The sequence below is a fragment of the Camellia sinensis genome, chromosome 8, assembly GCF_055761805.1.
Source record: "Camellia sinensis isolate YWXY chromosome 8, ASM5576180v1, whole genome shotgun sequence".
Classification (NCBI taxonomy): Eukaryota; Viridiplantae; Streptophyta; class Magnoliopsida; order Ericales; family Theaceae; genus Camellia; species Camellia sinensis.
Window position 1 is genome coordinate 126,177,321 of NC_138968.1, and position 14,049 is coordinate 126,191,369.

Sequence of the window (14,049 nt, forward strand, 5' to 3'; positions counted from 1 at the left end):
CCTAGATTGCACCTAAATCGTATGCACCTCGGATGATGTCGGCAAGCTGTATATCATATGAATTACACCAAGTAGAGGCGAATTTGGCCGTAAGGCTACTGCATTCGATGAACTATTCCTTCGAACGTGTTGCACCAGCCGACCATCTTGCACTTGCTCCTCCAGGTGACCCTTTAGTGCATAACAACTGTCGGTGTCATGACCGTGGTCTTTATGATACTCACACCATTTATCCCGTCTCCTTGTATCGGGAGATCCTATCATCTTGGGCGGCCACTTAAAGAACGAAAAGTGTTGGACTTTCGACAAAATCTTATTAATTGGCTCTGTTAACTCTGTGTACTTCTTGTCTAAGTGCCTTGTACACCTGTTATCCACTTGATATTGCTAATTGGCCCGATGTGAACATTGATCATTTGATCGGCGCGAGTCACGCTTTTTGTCTCGTTTAGTTTGATTCTGCGGCTCAGGGCTTCTTGATGGCACGACGCTAATCGGCTGAATGATTCCCGACGGAGCCATCTTAACGGCTTTTTGCCCGGCTTTGACTCGTAGGGCATCGTCTTTCACTTTGCAATACTCTTCGACTTTCTTCATTAATGCCCAAACTGTTTTAGGGGGGCGCCTGGTCAATGAACTGCGGAGGAGACTATCAGGATGCAATCCCATCTTAAAGGTGGTGATGGCCATGGAGTCATTGCAAGCATCATCTGCCAGATTAAAACTTCCCAATAGCGAGCCAAATATTCACGAAGGGTTTCTTCTAGTTTGATTTGCATGGCCCAGAGAGAATTGGCTTGCTTCAGCTGGATCTCATTAGTGATGAATCTTGCCCTGAATGAGTTTTGGAGTTGGTGGAAGTTCTTAATCGATGTCAGCTCCAGTTTATAATAAGGGTGCAACTCGGGCGAGTTCGGACGGGTTGGGAGATTGTCCAAGCCCAGCCCAAGTTGTGCTGAGACCTGCCCAAGCTCACCCAAGTCCGAATTGTAACCCGAGGTTGTCTGCTCAAGCCCGACTTGAGTTAAACCCGAGTTGCCCGAAGTGCCCAAGTTGTAAATGAATTTTTTTTTTTGCAGCTACATTATTAAATTATTAAAATTTGACTCTATTTACAATTTTTTTTAATTTATAGAAATCATTAATACCATCAAAATAAATAATTTATATTATGTAAAAGAGATGCCACTATAGTAGTCCTTACAATTTATGAGTGAAAATAAAAAGAAAAAAATTAAGATTTTATGTTATTTGTATATATAATATATATTCAATATAATTTAATAATATAAATTACTTTAATATCATGTAATGACTAATAATTTATATGTATATTTTATATTTATATATATATATATATATATAATTCGGATTTCGGGTTGCTTGAGTTATTTGACGTCTTTGCCCAAGCCTGCCCAAATTTAATTCGGGCTTCTGAATTTTTGCCCAAGCCTATACCGAATTTGAAAATATTTTGTCCAAGCCCTAAAAAATTCGGGCTAGGCTCGGGTTGCTCGGGTTGAGCCTGCCTAAGTTGCACCCCTAGTTTATAATACCACCTGACGACCAGTGGTCCCAGACTGCTTGGAAATATCTGACACATGAAGGCTTTATCGTTAGCATGAAGCGTCATTGCTTGCTTATAATGACGAATGTGATCAGTGGGGTTCGATTTTCTGTCGTAAAGGGTGAACGACGACGCTTTGAACTTTTTGGGTAGCACAACCCTTGAACTTTGTTACACGAAAGGGTCGTGCTTATCTTCCTCATCCGAATCATCGCTTCTCCCTTGTCTATGCCGTATGTACGACTTCCTTAAGATAAGCTGGATAGGTCAACTCGTCCTTTCTTTCTGAGTTCCGGGGATGGTGAATCAGAATCACTGTCATTATTGCGTTTCTGAAGTTGACGTTGTCGACCATCCTTCTTTCCCGAAGGTCGACCCTAGTTTTGGCGTGCAGCCTGTTGGGATTTCGCCATCTCCAAGGCCAAATCCTGGCGCAGGCGCTCGTCTCAGCCAACATGTTCTCCAACCGTTGTTCATTTTGCTTTGCTTGTTTCATAATCGTCTGCATCGTCTCATGCCCTGAAGTTGAGGGTAAGGTTTGAGCTACTGAATCGAAGTTCAAAGCCTGTCGTGCGGTGATATTCTCTAGTCTAAGCATGTTTCTTGGAATGAGGTCGTCTCTTGGTGTAGTTTTGTCAGTGACTATCGAAGGGTCTTCTGTTACGCCCGCCATGGATGCGCTTGAGTATTCTCACAGACGGCGCCAATTGTGGAGAAGTGGTTTGGAAATACTCTAAGATCCTGAAGGACGTTCCTGATCCTCTGATTGCCACTTGAAAAAGGGATTAACACTCCGGTCGGGGGTGCCAAAATTAGCACTCCGACGGACAAGTTAGTATACTTTCGTTTGCTTGTGGCTGAAGTTTCTTTAATCTGTTTATACATACCTTTCTTTGGTTGATGCTCCTCTCATTTATACTCCTTCATGATCTCGGGGGTCGGGCCCACTTTTAATCCAACGGATAACTACTCACTCGGCTATCCAGTCGTGTGCTTATTCTCACTCGGCCTCTTGTACGGCTGATTTTATGGCCGATTTAATTATTCGGCTTCAGGATCCCCTAGGACGGAGCCGCATTGTATATATCTTGATTTTCTACAAATTCATTTGGCTTTCCTAAATGTAATATTATTCAGCTCCCACAGAAATATTTTTTGTTTTAGATTTTTTTATTTAATGGACTGATTTAATAGTGATATCAAAGTTGTCACCATATTTGACTTTTGAAAAAATAGAAACTAATTTAATGAAAATAAAAATAACTGTCCATTACATGATTATCATCCAAATATATAATAAAAATTAATTTAATAAAAAAAATAAATAAATGTATAAATGATTTATCAATTTTACATAATTTTATATTTGGTGGTTAGAATTAATTTTTAAAATTTTAATTTTTTTTGACATTTATTTTTATCAAATTAGTTTATATTTTATCAAATTGACGACTTTGCCATTGAAATTAAGTAATGGTATCTTCAATTGTCCTTATTTCGAATAAGATTCAAAATTTAGAGTCAAATATGTTACAATTGAAAAATCATGAACCAAAGTGCTACAACCCCCAAACTATAGGGATAATTAGTATAATTCGCCTATAATTTTTTGTTAGGTGTTAACCCTTTCTGAAATAGTTGGGAAATTCTATTTCTACACACTTACCAACCTCTGTGCACACACTTAATGATTTATTTTTTTATTACAGTTTTCTCCTAAATTAAAATTACTAAAGTGTCCTTATCTTCTCTACCAAAACCCTAATTTCTTCATCCTCTCTAATAACCAGCTACAGATGCCTCGGTGTGATTCTCTTCACTTTCAGATCTTTACTTGCATTTCCAGCCAGATCACAGTTTACTATCATGGCCCGTACTTCTTTTTTCTAATGTTCTATACAAGTATCTCACACTTAAATAAATGGAAGTTGGAAGTACCAATTGCTTGGGCAATTCATTACTTGGTGACTATTGGTAATCCTAGGATATATTTTGATAACTTATTGACAGCATGACTACTTCTATTAGTTGTAGTCAGCTAAATGGAATTGAAGTCTTATACAAGTATCTTATGTCCTTGGAAAGCATCGTTGTGGTCTTTTCATGGGAATAGGCACTGAGTTTAATTAGATCCCTTTTAGTGTCCACATGGGCTCCATACGACGAATCAAAATCTCCAGGCTGATCATAAAATCATGGCATTAGGAAACTCTGTGCCCATAATTGTCATAGAAAGAAAGAGAATATATTGTCCATTAACAAAGATATAACTTTGCTTGTGTGAAAATCCAATTTCTAATGGAAGAGTTGCAATTCAAATGGTGTTAGTTTAGGGTTTCAATATTAAAGAGAAGGATAATTTTGACAAAAAGAGTTGTGCATTAAATAAAATTATAAAATTTAAAATCAGTTGATATGTGTATTGAGAAAGGATGTGGAATGAGATGTTTTGGTGTGTGGAAATAGAATTACTCGAAATAGTTTGGTGAGAAATCTTTTTATTTGTTTTAGAAGACTTTTTGTTTCCAATTTTACCCCTTATCTATCTGTTGACTTTTTAACCTATCAGTTGACTTTTTGTTGACTATCTGTTCAAATTTATATCTATCTATTCAAATTATTTTCTATCTATTTAAATTTTTTCCCTATCTGTTCAAAATTTTAACTATCTGTTCAAATATTTGTCAAAATTTTATTATATGTTCAATTTTTCTCTTTTATCTGTTTAAATCCATTTGTCCAAAATTTATTATTTGTTCAATTTTTTCCCTTCTACTTGTAAATTTTTTATCTGTTCAAATATTTGTTATTGAATTACATCAAGCTACGATCTGTTCTCTTCAATGCTATTACAGATCTGCTCAACAACAAATTTGTACAGAACTGAGCCATTACAGATTTGTTTTATCATGAACAACATTCATTGAAAAGAAAAAAAGCTCTTTTGTCTCTCTCTAGATATGCAATAACCTTCTGCAGTATCAGTTGGAATATGTCCTAAAACACAGTTCAATTCAATTATGTCTCACATATAAAACTCAAGTCCATTGGTCCATCTTGTTAGAAATGGGCGCCCATGTGGTATGACCATTTCAATGCTTTGAATTTATAACTGTAACTCCTGCATTAATGAGGTTTGTAACTCCTGCATTAATGGGGTTTGTAACTCTTGCCTTTATTGCAGAGGTTAATGGTGCATTAATGACCAGCCATAAAGGCTAGAGGCTTTTCTTCTCTCCCCTACCCTCCTGTCAAGTCTAAAACACACAGAAATTTCCCATATTCTGACTCTCTCCCAAAACAACGATCAAAGCCGTTTGCACTGTGATTTGTGTGGGTGATATTCACTGTTGTAATATCACCCCACTGTTGGGTTGACTGATCAGATTCAGGAAGCACGTGATTTACCCACGAGATCTTTTCTATTCAGACTCTGCAGGAAATGTATGACCATAATTTTTATTCCGCTGCGTTATACTGCTGATTTACATTTCATTTGCTCCCAAGAATTTGGCAGAGAGCAAATCATAGCTTGTACTTGCTGCTCTTGAGTCAAATTGTGCCCAGTAGCCGCAAGCTCACGTATCATGGCTGACATGACCCTCAAATGCTGCTTCATCGAGTGATGCGCCTTTTCCTGATATGAGTCAAACTTCATAGTCAGCCCACGTAGCTTTGCCAAAGAGGTAATACCAAACTTTTGCTTGAGAGCTTCCCACATCTCAAATGCAGTCGGGCAATGCTCAAACTCACTAATCAAGTCGTTGTGCATGCTGCTCAACATAGTAAAGCGCGCACACCGATCTTTGTTACGCCAAGTTTAAAAGGCTTCAAGATCACAACGATGTTGAGCTATATTGCCCTGCTCTGACTCAACCATCACTTGTTCAAGTGTGGTCAACACTTCTTGCTCATTGAGGAGGTATTGGATCTTATGGCGCCATATGTCATAATTGTCTCCATCCAATTTCTCTCCCTTAGTTAGCTCTGCCACCACTGTTTTAGCAGCCATTTCTACATATAGAGTAAACAAATGCGCAGGGGATATTAATGATAGCAACACAAAAAAAAAATTTATTTTGCAGCAAAAAAAAAATCTAAATTAAATAATGATAATTTTACACATATCTCAAGATCAAAAATTTGCTATGTTCATAATCATTTCTTGTGCCTCTAGTGATAATTATCAAAATTTAATTTAATTCCATGCTCAACATCGTCGTGATCTTGAAGCCTTTCAGACTTGATGTAACAAAGATCGGTGTGCGCGCTTTACTATGTTGAGCAGCATGCACAACGACTTGATTAGTGAATTTGAACATTACCTACATTTGAGATGTGAGAAGCTCTCAAGCAAAAGATAGACAGCAAATGCCAAAAGGTAAAACAAATTCAACACTCTGAATCGGTGAATTTTTTTCAACGGAAAAAACTCACCTAATTATGTCTAAAACAAGCATTTTTTGCGGTGATTTTCTTCTCATCTGTTATCGAAGAATAAACTATTTGAGAATTTCTCTTATTTCCTTTGGTTTTCTCACCAACTAAACAGAAGTATAGACAAATTACAAATTACATCAGTAAAATTGAACTGAAGTGAGAATAATGCTCCGATCTTTGACTAAATCAGACAAAAGAGACAAAAATCAAAGACATACACGACATATTTATATATCAGCAGATAATATTCCTATGATCTCCTCAGTGGCAGATCTGGTAGAGAGAGAGAGAGAGAGAGAGAGAGAGAGAGAGAGAGATAAAGAGTTCTGCGTCAGGTTTGTTGTCAGTCAAGAGCGTGATGAGGTTAGTTCAGATGTTGGATCCAAAGTACAAGCAGGTATTGAAGAAGTTTCCGGTGGTGGTGATGGTGGCGATAATGGCGGGAGGGAGTCAAGGGTGCCGGAAGAGGAGGCGGCAGCAGTTCATCGCCTCTTCCCGACACTTCATCATCATCATCGCATAGTGATTCATCGGCGGCGAAGGACTGAGACATTCATTAGACCACTGATCATACTGGTCGTCATTGCTTCCACGGTCCTCAAGTTCTCAGTCACCGCCGTCATCATCGACGATCCCATCGTCGTCGCTGAGAAGGCTTCGACGTCCATGACTTCTGGATCTCCGGCTGCAGTGGTGGTAGAGGAGGAAAGAAAAATCTGTGTGAAAGATCTGAAACCAGAGAGGGAGAGAAGAGTAGAAAATGAGGATTGAGAGTGTATACCATATAAATGTGGGTGTTTGAGTTTTTGGTTATTTTATTAGGTTAAATTTTTTTTTTGTAATTGAATGTGATATTTATGAGAGAAAAAGTGAAATGATTATAAATTTAATGTGATATCATCTTATTAGTTATTTTAGCCTATTTTATTTTTATTTTTATTTTTTTTGTTGTGAATTTTAGTCCAAAATGCCCAAAATAAGCCTTTGCCAAACACCCCCTATATAAATTTTTTTTTTTTATTTAAAAAAAAAGGACTTCATGTGAAGTGGGATTTCTAAAGGGTTTTGGTTTTTTTATGTTCAAATCTCAATTTGAGAGAACTTAACGAGCCTGTGGAGGTTATCATGAGTCCCGTTTCGATGATTTAACCACGTTCACTTTGCAAGGGTCTTCGTATATATTATTTACAAAAATAAAAAAATAAAAAAAATTAAGCGAATTCAATAATCATAACATTTTTCATTTTATTATGTTTGTCTAAAAAAATAAATAAATGACTAGTATGTTTATAAAATAGACCATTTATTTTTTTGGAGACAATTATCAGATGGACTTAATTTTTTTCATAAATGATATTTATGAATAGTCTTACAAAATAAATGATTTAAATTATCGAAACGAGACTATTGGTAGACTCCACAGGCCCATCGAGTTCTCTCCAGTTGAGATTTGAACTTGGCACCAATCTTATTATTTGAAATTTTCTTACCACTCTTATTTTGAGAAGTAGGCTAAAAGTTAACTTTTTAATTTTTAATTTTTTAAAAAAAAAAAACATATAAAACAGTAAAAAGGTAATGTGACTCAAAAAAGTCAAAAAGTCAAAAAATTGACTCTTACTTATGTTGCCAAAATAGGCAAATTGAATTGCATCAATGCAACTACCTATTAAATGAAATTAATTATAGAAATTATTTATTTTCAACACTATTTAGTTTCTTCCAATTTTAAAAAACTAAAGCCCAATGACTAGGAATTATCAAACAAGAAGATTAAATTGATCCTGAATATTAACAAAAAGAAGATTGAACCTGAGAGGGGAATTTCCACCGAATAGAAAGGGCCGAGCTATCTATGTGGTGAGTCGAGCTAAATCCACCACTTTACAGTCAGTTGGACCGAACTAAGGATGGATTTGAGTGTGCCTAATAGAGTTGGTAGCGTTACCTCTCATATTGGTCGAGATACTCTTCATTTGGACCGAGCTAAGCCCATATATCTGTGATGGACCGAACAGAACTAAGCCTTTGCTGGAGGATAAGGCTGGTGGGAGCTTACGTGTCTTCAACCGAGCTGATGGCTTAACCAGGCTATGAATAACAACAAGGTGTCGGACCCATGGGTAAGGTTCACAAGTTTGACCGAGCTACTGTTAGCTCGGCCAAGACTAACTCAGTTGAATGCTGCGCATAGCCCAATGGTACGTGGGAGACAAACTTTGACTAGTCCAAGTTATTGCTGTTTGTCGGGTTGTCTAATTCTGGTAGGTACTTGTGTGTAAGAGAATAAGAGAACAGAATGTCTACGCTCCAAGACAATGGAAATAATACGCACCACATGGAGAAATATGACAAGTTGTCTATATAAGACCTACGAGTTCATTCTTAAAGGTAAGCAATCTGGAGCCAAAGAACTCTTTCATTCTCCTATATTCTCTGAGGGTGCTAACTTGACCATCACAGGGGTTTTTCGGCGAGACACTCATTGGTTAGCTCACTTCTGTTGTGTTTGCAGGAGAGACGATGCTGTCTGGAGTGAGACCAATGCGGAGAAAAGGAGTACGGAAACGAAGATTATTTACTCCCCGTACAATTGGCGCCGTCTGTAGGAATTTCTTGACAAAACCTTGCTCTCCACGATTCTCTAGAAAGATGGCAAACAACAATGACCTTTCAATGTCCGCCGTCGACAGAGGAACACCAGAATATGTTAGGAGGCGAGATAACTTGCCCTCTGTCCCAACGATGGCGAATCTAGATGCCTCTGCAGGCGGATTGACTATCCAAGCACGAGACAAACATGCAAGGAGTCCGAAACGCTCAAAGGGCCCTGAAGCGTGACGACATAAAGAGTCATACACTCAACACTTAGAGAACGGATTAAGGAGCCAAGATGCTGTTATCCAAAACATGGCAGCAAAGATAGAGACCATGAAGCGATAATTAAAGGGAAATGACATACCTAGAGTGGGATACCACAGTAAATGCGCATTGCCCATTCATTCAAATGATCGAAAAAGTGGCGAAGCACTGACGCTCTCCATTACTAGAAGCTTCAGAAAGGATAGTTCTTTTTCGCCAACAGAGAGGTTCTATGCCGAGCAGCTCTCACCCATCGCAGCCTACTATAACATTTAGATATTCCTACTCCACTCATTCCAAGGACCTAAGAAATGTCCTAGAATAGAGAGCAAAGCAGAAGAAAGCCTAAAGGTTGCCGGCATTGCAAAGGTTAGCACCAAGATCCCACGAGAGCATAGCTATCGATATGTTGCCACTATGTGCTGCAGTGCGCGCACTTGCAGATAGGGACTTGGCAAGGTTGAATGCCACTCTATTTTCTTTGGAAGTTGAGGACGTACCTCTCCCCACGAGCTTCCACCAGCTCAAGTTTAACCTTTACGATGGGAAGACTGACCCTTACTTACACATAAGTCATTTTCGTCTTGTCATGACTATTCATAGGCGTAATGACGCCCTAATGTACGTGTTGTTCCTATCAAGTTTGGGCGAGCTAGGGCTCAAATGGTTCGAAGGATTGCCAGATGGGAGCATTCATAGTTGGCAGCAATTGGCCGGGAATTTGTCACCAGATTTGAAACAAATACAACAGTGCCAAAGGAGGTCGACCATCTCTTAGGGGTGAGCATGAAACTAGGAGAAGCGTTGAAGGCGTTTAACGCTAGGTACTGGCATGCATTCAATGAGATCCATAATTTCCAACCAACCTGGCTATCTCTCAATACAGATGGGGTTTACTAGTCAGACATAAACTAAGGGACTCACTCACAATGACTCAGCCCTCAACGTTGGAGCTATTGAAGCAAAGGATCAATGAGCATATAAAGGTTGAAGATGACACAACCGTAGTTACCACGAAGACAAATCTGGTAGTAGCGGACAAATAGGTTGGGGGGGGGAAGTTCATGCCATTAGACAGGAAGATAACCACCTGAACAATCGTGGAAAGAAAGTTGAGGAAAATGGGCATAAAATTCGCAGGATATAAATGACTGATCTATTCCCAAAACGCTGCCAATCTGAAGTTTTTGTAACCCTTTCCACTATTGATGTAATGAAACAAGTAGACTGTTTTCTTAAAAATTGTTGTATTTTCGCACCACCAAATAGATTTAGCGAGGTTCAAGGGGTAACTGACAATTATTTCGATAGAAAGATTAGAATTCCTTGTCGAAGTGGGTTTTGCTCGTCAAGAGGTTAGTTAATGTATTTTATCAACACTAGAGTTCCTTGCCGACGCAGATTTTACTTGGCAAAAGGTTTGTCAAAGCGAATTTTTCTCGGCAAGAGGTTTGTTGATGGATTTTATCAACTCTAGAATTCTTTGCAAAATAGGTTTTGCTCGGCGAAGAGGTTAATTGATGGATTTTATCAACTCTGGAGTTCCTTGCCGAAGTGGATTTTGCTTGACAAGAGGTTTGTTGATGGATTTTGTCAACTTTAGAAGTCGAAGTGGGTTTTGCTCAACAAGAGGTTAGTTCATGGATTTTATCAACTGTGGAGTTCCTTACCGAAATGGATTTTGATATGCAAAAGGTTAATTTTATTACCTTTAGAATTCCTTGTCGAAGCGGATTTTGCTCGGCAAGATGTTAGTTGATGGATTTTATCAACTTTGAAATTCCTCGTCAAAGCGGATTTTGCTCACCAAGAGGTTAGTTGATGGATTTTATCAATTCCAGAGTTCCTTACCGAAGCGAATTTTGCTCAGCAAGAGGTTTGTTGATGGATTTTATCACCTGTGAAGTTCCTTGCCGAAACAGATTTTGCTTGATAAGAGGATTCTTGATGAATTTTATCAACTTTGGAATTATTTGCGTAGCGGATTTAGCTCGCCAAAGAAGGATGTCCCGTCGAGTGGATTTAGTTCGTCGAAGAAGGATGTCTTGCCAAGCAGATTTAGTTCGTCTAAAAGAAAAGCTCCTTGTCGATCGGAATTAGTTCACCAAAGACAGATGCCTCGCCAAGCCGATTTAGTTTGTCAAGAAGAAAGGCTCATTTCCGAGCAAATTTAGCTCATTGAAAATAAAGGCTCATTGCCGAGCAGATTTAGCTCGCCTAAAAAAAAGGCTCATTGCCGAGCGGATTTAGCTCACCAAAGAGTGATGCCATGTTGAGCGGATTTAGCTTGCCGAGAAAAAATGGCACCTGAACACCAAACTGAGCTGAAGCTAAGTTGTGCAAGAGCGAAATAATTCCAATCATGTTACAACAGATGGAATTAAGGGGCAATTAAGAGGGAAATTTTCGACGAATAGAAAGGGCTGAGCTATCCATGTGGTGAGTTGAGCTAAATCCACCACTTTGCGGTCAGTTAGACCGAACTAAGAATGGATTTGAGTCTGCCTAACAGAATTGGTCATGTTACCTCTCATATCGGCCGAGATACTCTTCATTTGGACCAAGCTAAGCTCATCTTTCTGTGATGTACCGAGCAAAACTAAGCCTTTACTGGAAGACAAGGCCGATGGGAGCTTGAATGTCTTCAACCGAGTTAATGGCTCAGTCGGGCTATGAGTAGTAGTACGACATCAGACCTACGGGTGAGGTTCACAAGTTTGACTGAGCTACTTTTAGCTCGGCCAAGACTGACTCGGTTGAATACTGCGCATGGCCCAATGGTATATGGGATACAAATTTTGACTTGTCCAAGTTATTGTTGTATGTCGGGTTGTCTACTTCTGACAGGTACATGTGTATAAGGGAATGGGAGAACAAAATGTCCGTGCCCTAAGACAGTGGGAATAACGTGCACCACATGGATCGAGTCAAAGAACTCTTTCATTCTCCTTTATTCTCAAAAAGTGTTGACTTGACCGTCGAAGGGATTTTCCAATGAGACACCCGCTGGTTAGCTTACTTATGTTGTGTTTGCAAAAAAGACAACGACATTTGTAGTGAGACCAACGCGGAGGCAAGGAGTATGAAAGCGAAGAATATTTACTCCCCATACAGAACCCATGATTGTATTTTCTGTACTTTTTCATTCATTTTAATGGGTCACATGAAAAATCTCATCCATAATTTTGTAAATATATTGTATATATAATTAAATATTTAAAATTTATAAAATATTTGAAGAAAAGTGTTAATACTTGCTAGTGAAGAATTATTTAATTGTTTCATATCAATGTGAGAATTTTCAAATACAATTTTAAATAATTTACATCATTTTAGCTTAGATATATTATACCATATGTTATATATATATATATATATATATATTATTACATAAAGTCGACTTTTGAGTTAATATAAAGTCAAAGTTTTTTTTTATTTATTTTTATTTTTTTTAAACTATTGAAATCTATTAATTGTCAAATTTTTTTCCCATTTCAAATATGTATTAATTTTTAAATTTTAAAATCAAGATAAGATTTTTTACAATTTTGTTCTTGAAAAATCATCCGTAGCTTGACTATATCGGGCTCGAATGGCTCGAAAGTAAAAGTTTCTTTCTCTTCTCGATCTCTTCCCTCTCCAAACAAAATCAACACTTTTACCTCTCTCTCACTCTCACCTCAGCACTCTCACCTCTCTCGCCTCATCCCTCTCATTCACTCTCGCCTCTCTCTCATCTCTATCTCTTCACTCTCGCTTCTCTCACCTGTCTCTTGAAGGAGTACGAAGAACGACGAGACAGTGGACAAAGGAAGACGAGATAGTGGATGAAGAACGATGAGACGGTGGACGACGAACGACGACGGACGGCAAACGACAGCCTGTGACAGCAAATCTGAGGTAAACCTGAAATCGCAAAGTTAGGGTTTACGTTTGGTTTCAATTTTTGTAGAAATTAGTCGATTTAGAGTGTTTGAGGTTGGATTTTGCTTACAATTTGTGCTAGGGTTTGGGATTTGGCTTTAATTTGTGATGTGTTAGGGTTTGGGATTTGCCTTTGAATCTGTTATCCTCTGTATACATTTGATTGGTTTTGCTTGAAATACACATCTGTGATGAGTTTGGTCATGCAAAATATACCTATTGGGATTTGCTTTTGAATTTGTCTCATAATAAAATGTGGATTCGACTATATATTTTTTGTAATACTGAAAAACAAAAGGAAATTATGAAAGAAGGAAAATAACCATAGATTGTTGCAGAATGCGATTAACATTTATATGTAGGTGTTTAGACACTTTCGACTATAGATTGTTGCAGGATGTAATTAACTATTTATATGAAAGAATGTGATTGTTGCAGATTGTTGCAGAATGTGATTAACATTTTATGCAAATTCTAAACACTTTAAAGTTGGATTCATATAAATAAATTAAATTCTAAACACTTTCTAAAATTTTCCTGTTGCTCATATGCCCACATTTAGGTAATCCATTAAATAGATTTCACATAATCACAAAAAACACCCACCTCTTAGTGAAATATGCAACTGATGCATATGCTTATTTATTTATTTATTTGTAATGCTCATATGCCCACATTTAGGTAATCCATTAAATAGATTTCACATAATCACACAGCCCACAGTTCGACATCGATCAATTTAATTCTTCAGCAGTCCCTTCGCGACCTTTCTGACCACAACAGAATTCTACATAATAATACAAACATATAATATCAAAGTGCCCTTATTATCTGAAACAATAGTTCTAAGAATTATGCAAACAATACACAGTGACTATCAAAGTAAGCAGATATGAAGCCTCACTGATTTATTTAGTGCCAATTAAATGGGATTCATTGCATTTCCTGGAGCTCTCAAACCCTCATAACAAAAGAGTGATCAAAACATCATAACATAATGATTCAAATATAGTTTTGAATCAAAGGAAAAAAGGGCAAAAGGGAAATTTGTTGAATGGTTCCTGTTTATGATCACATCACTATGAATGCGTCATTATGCATCAGTATGACGCTTATCCATCAGTATGAGGTAGTTGAATCTGTTGGTATTTTTTATGTAGATAAAAATGGCTTCATCTTCTACTAATAATAGGAACATAAGATTAAAGCCAAGATTGTGTGATTGTGGAAGAACAACTTCCATGTATATTGTACGA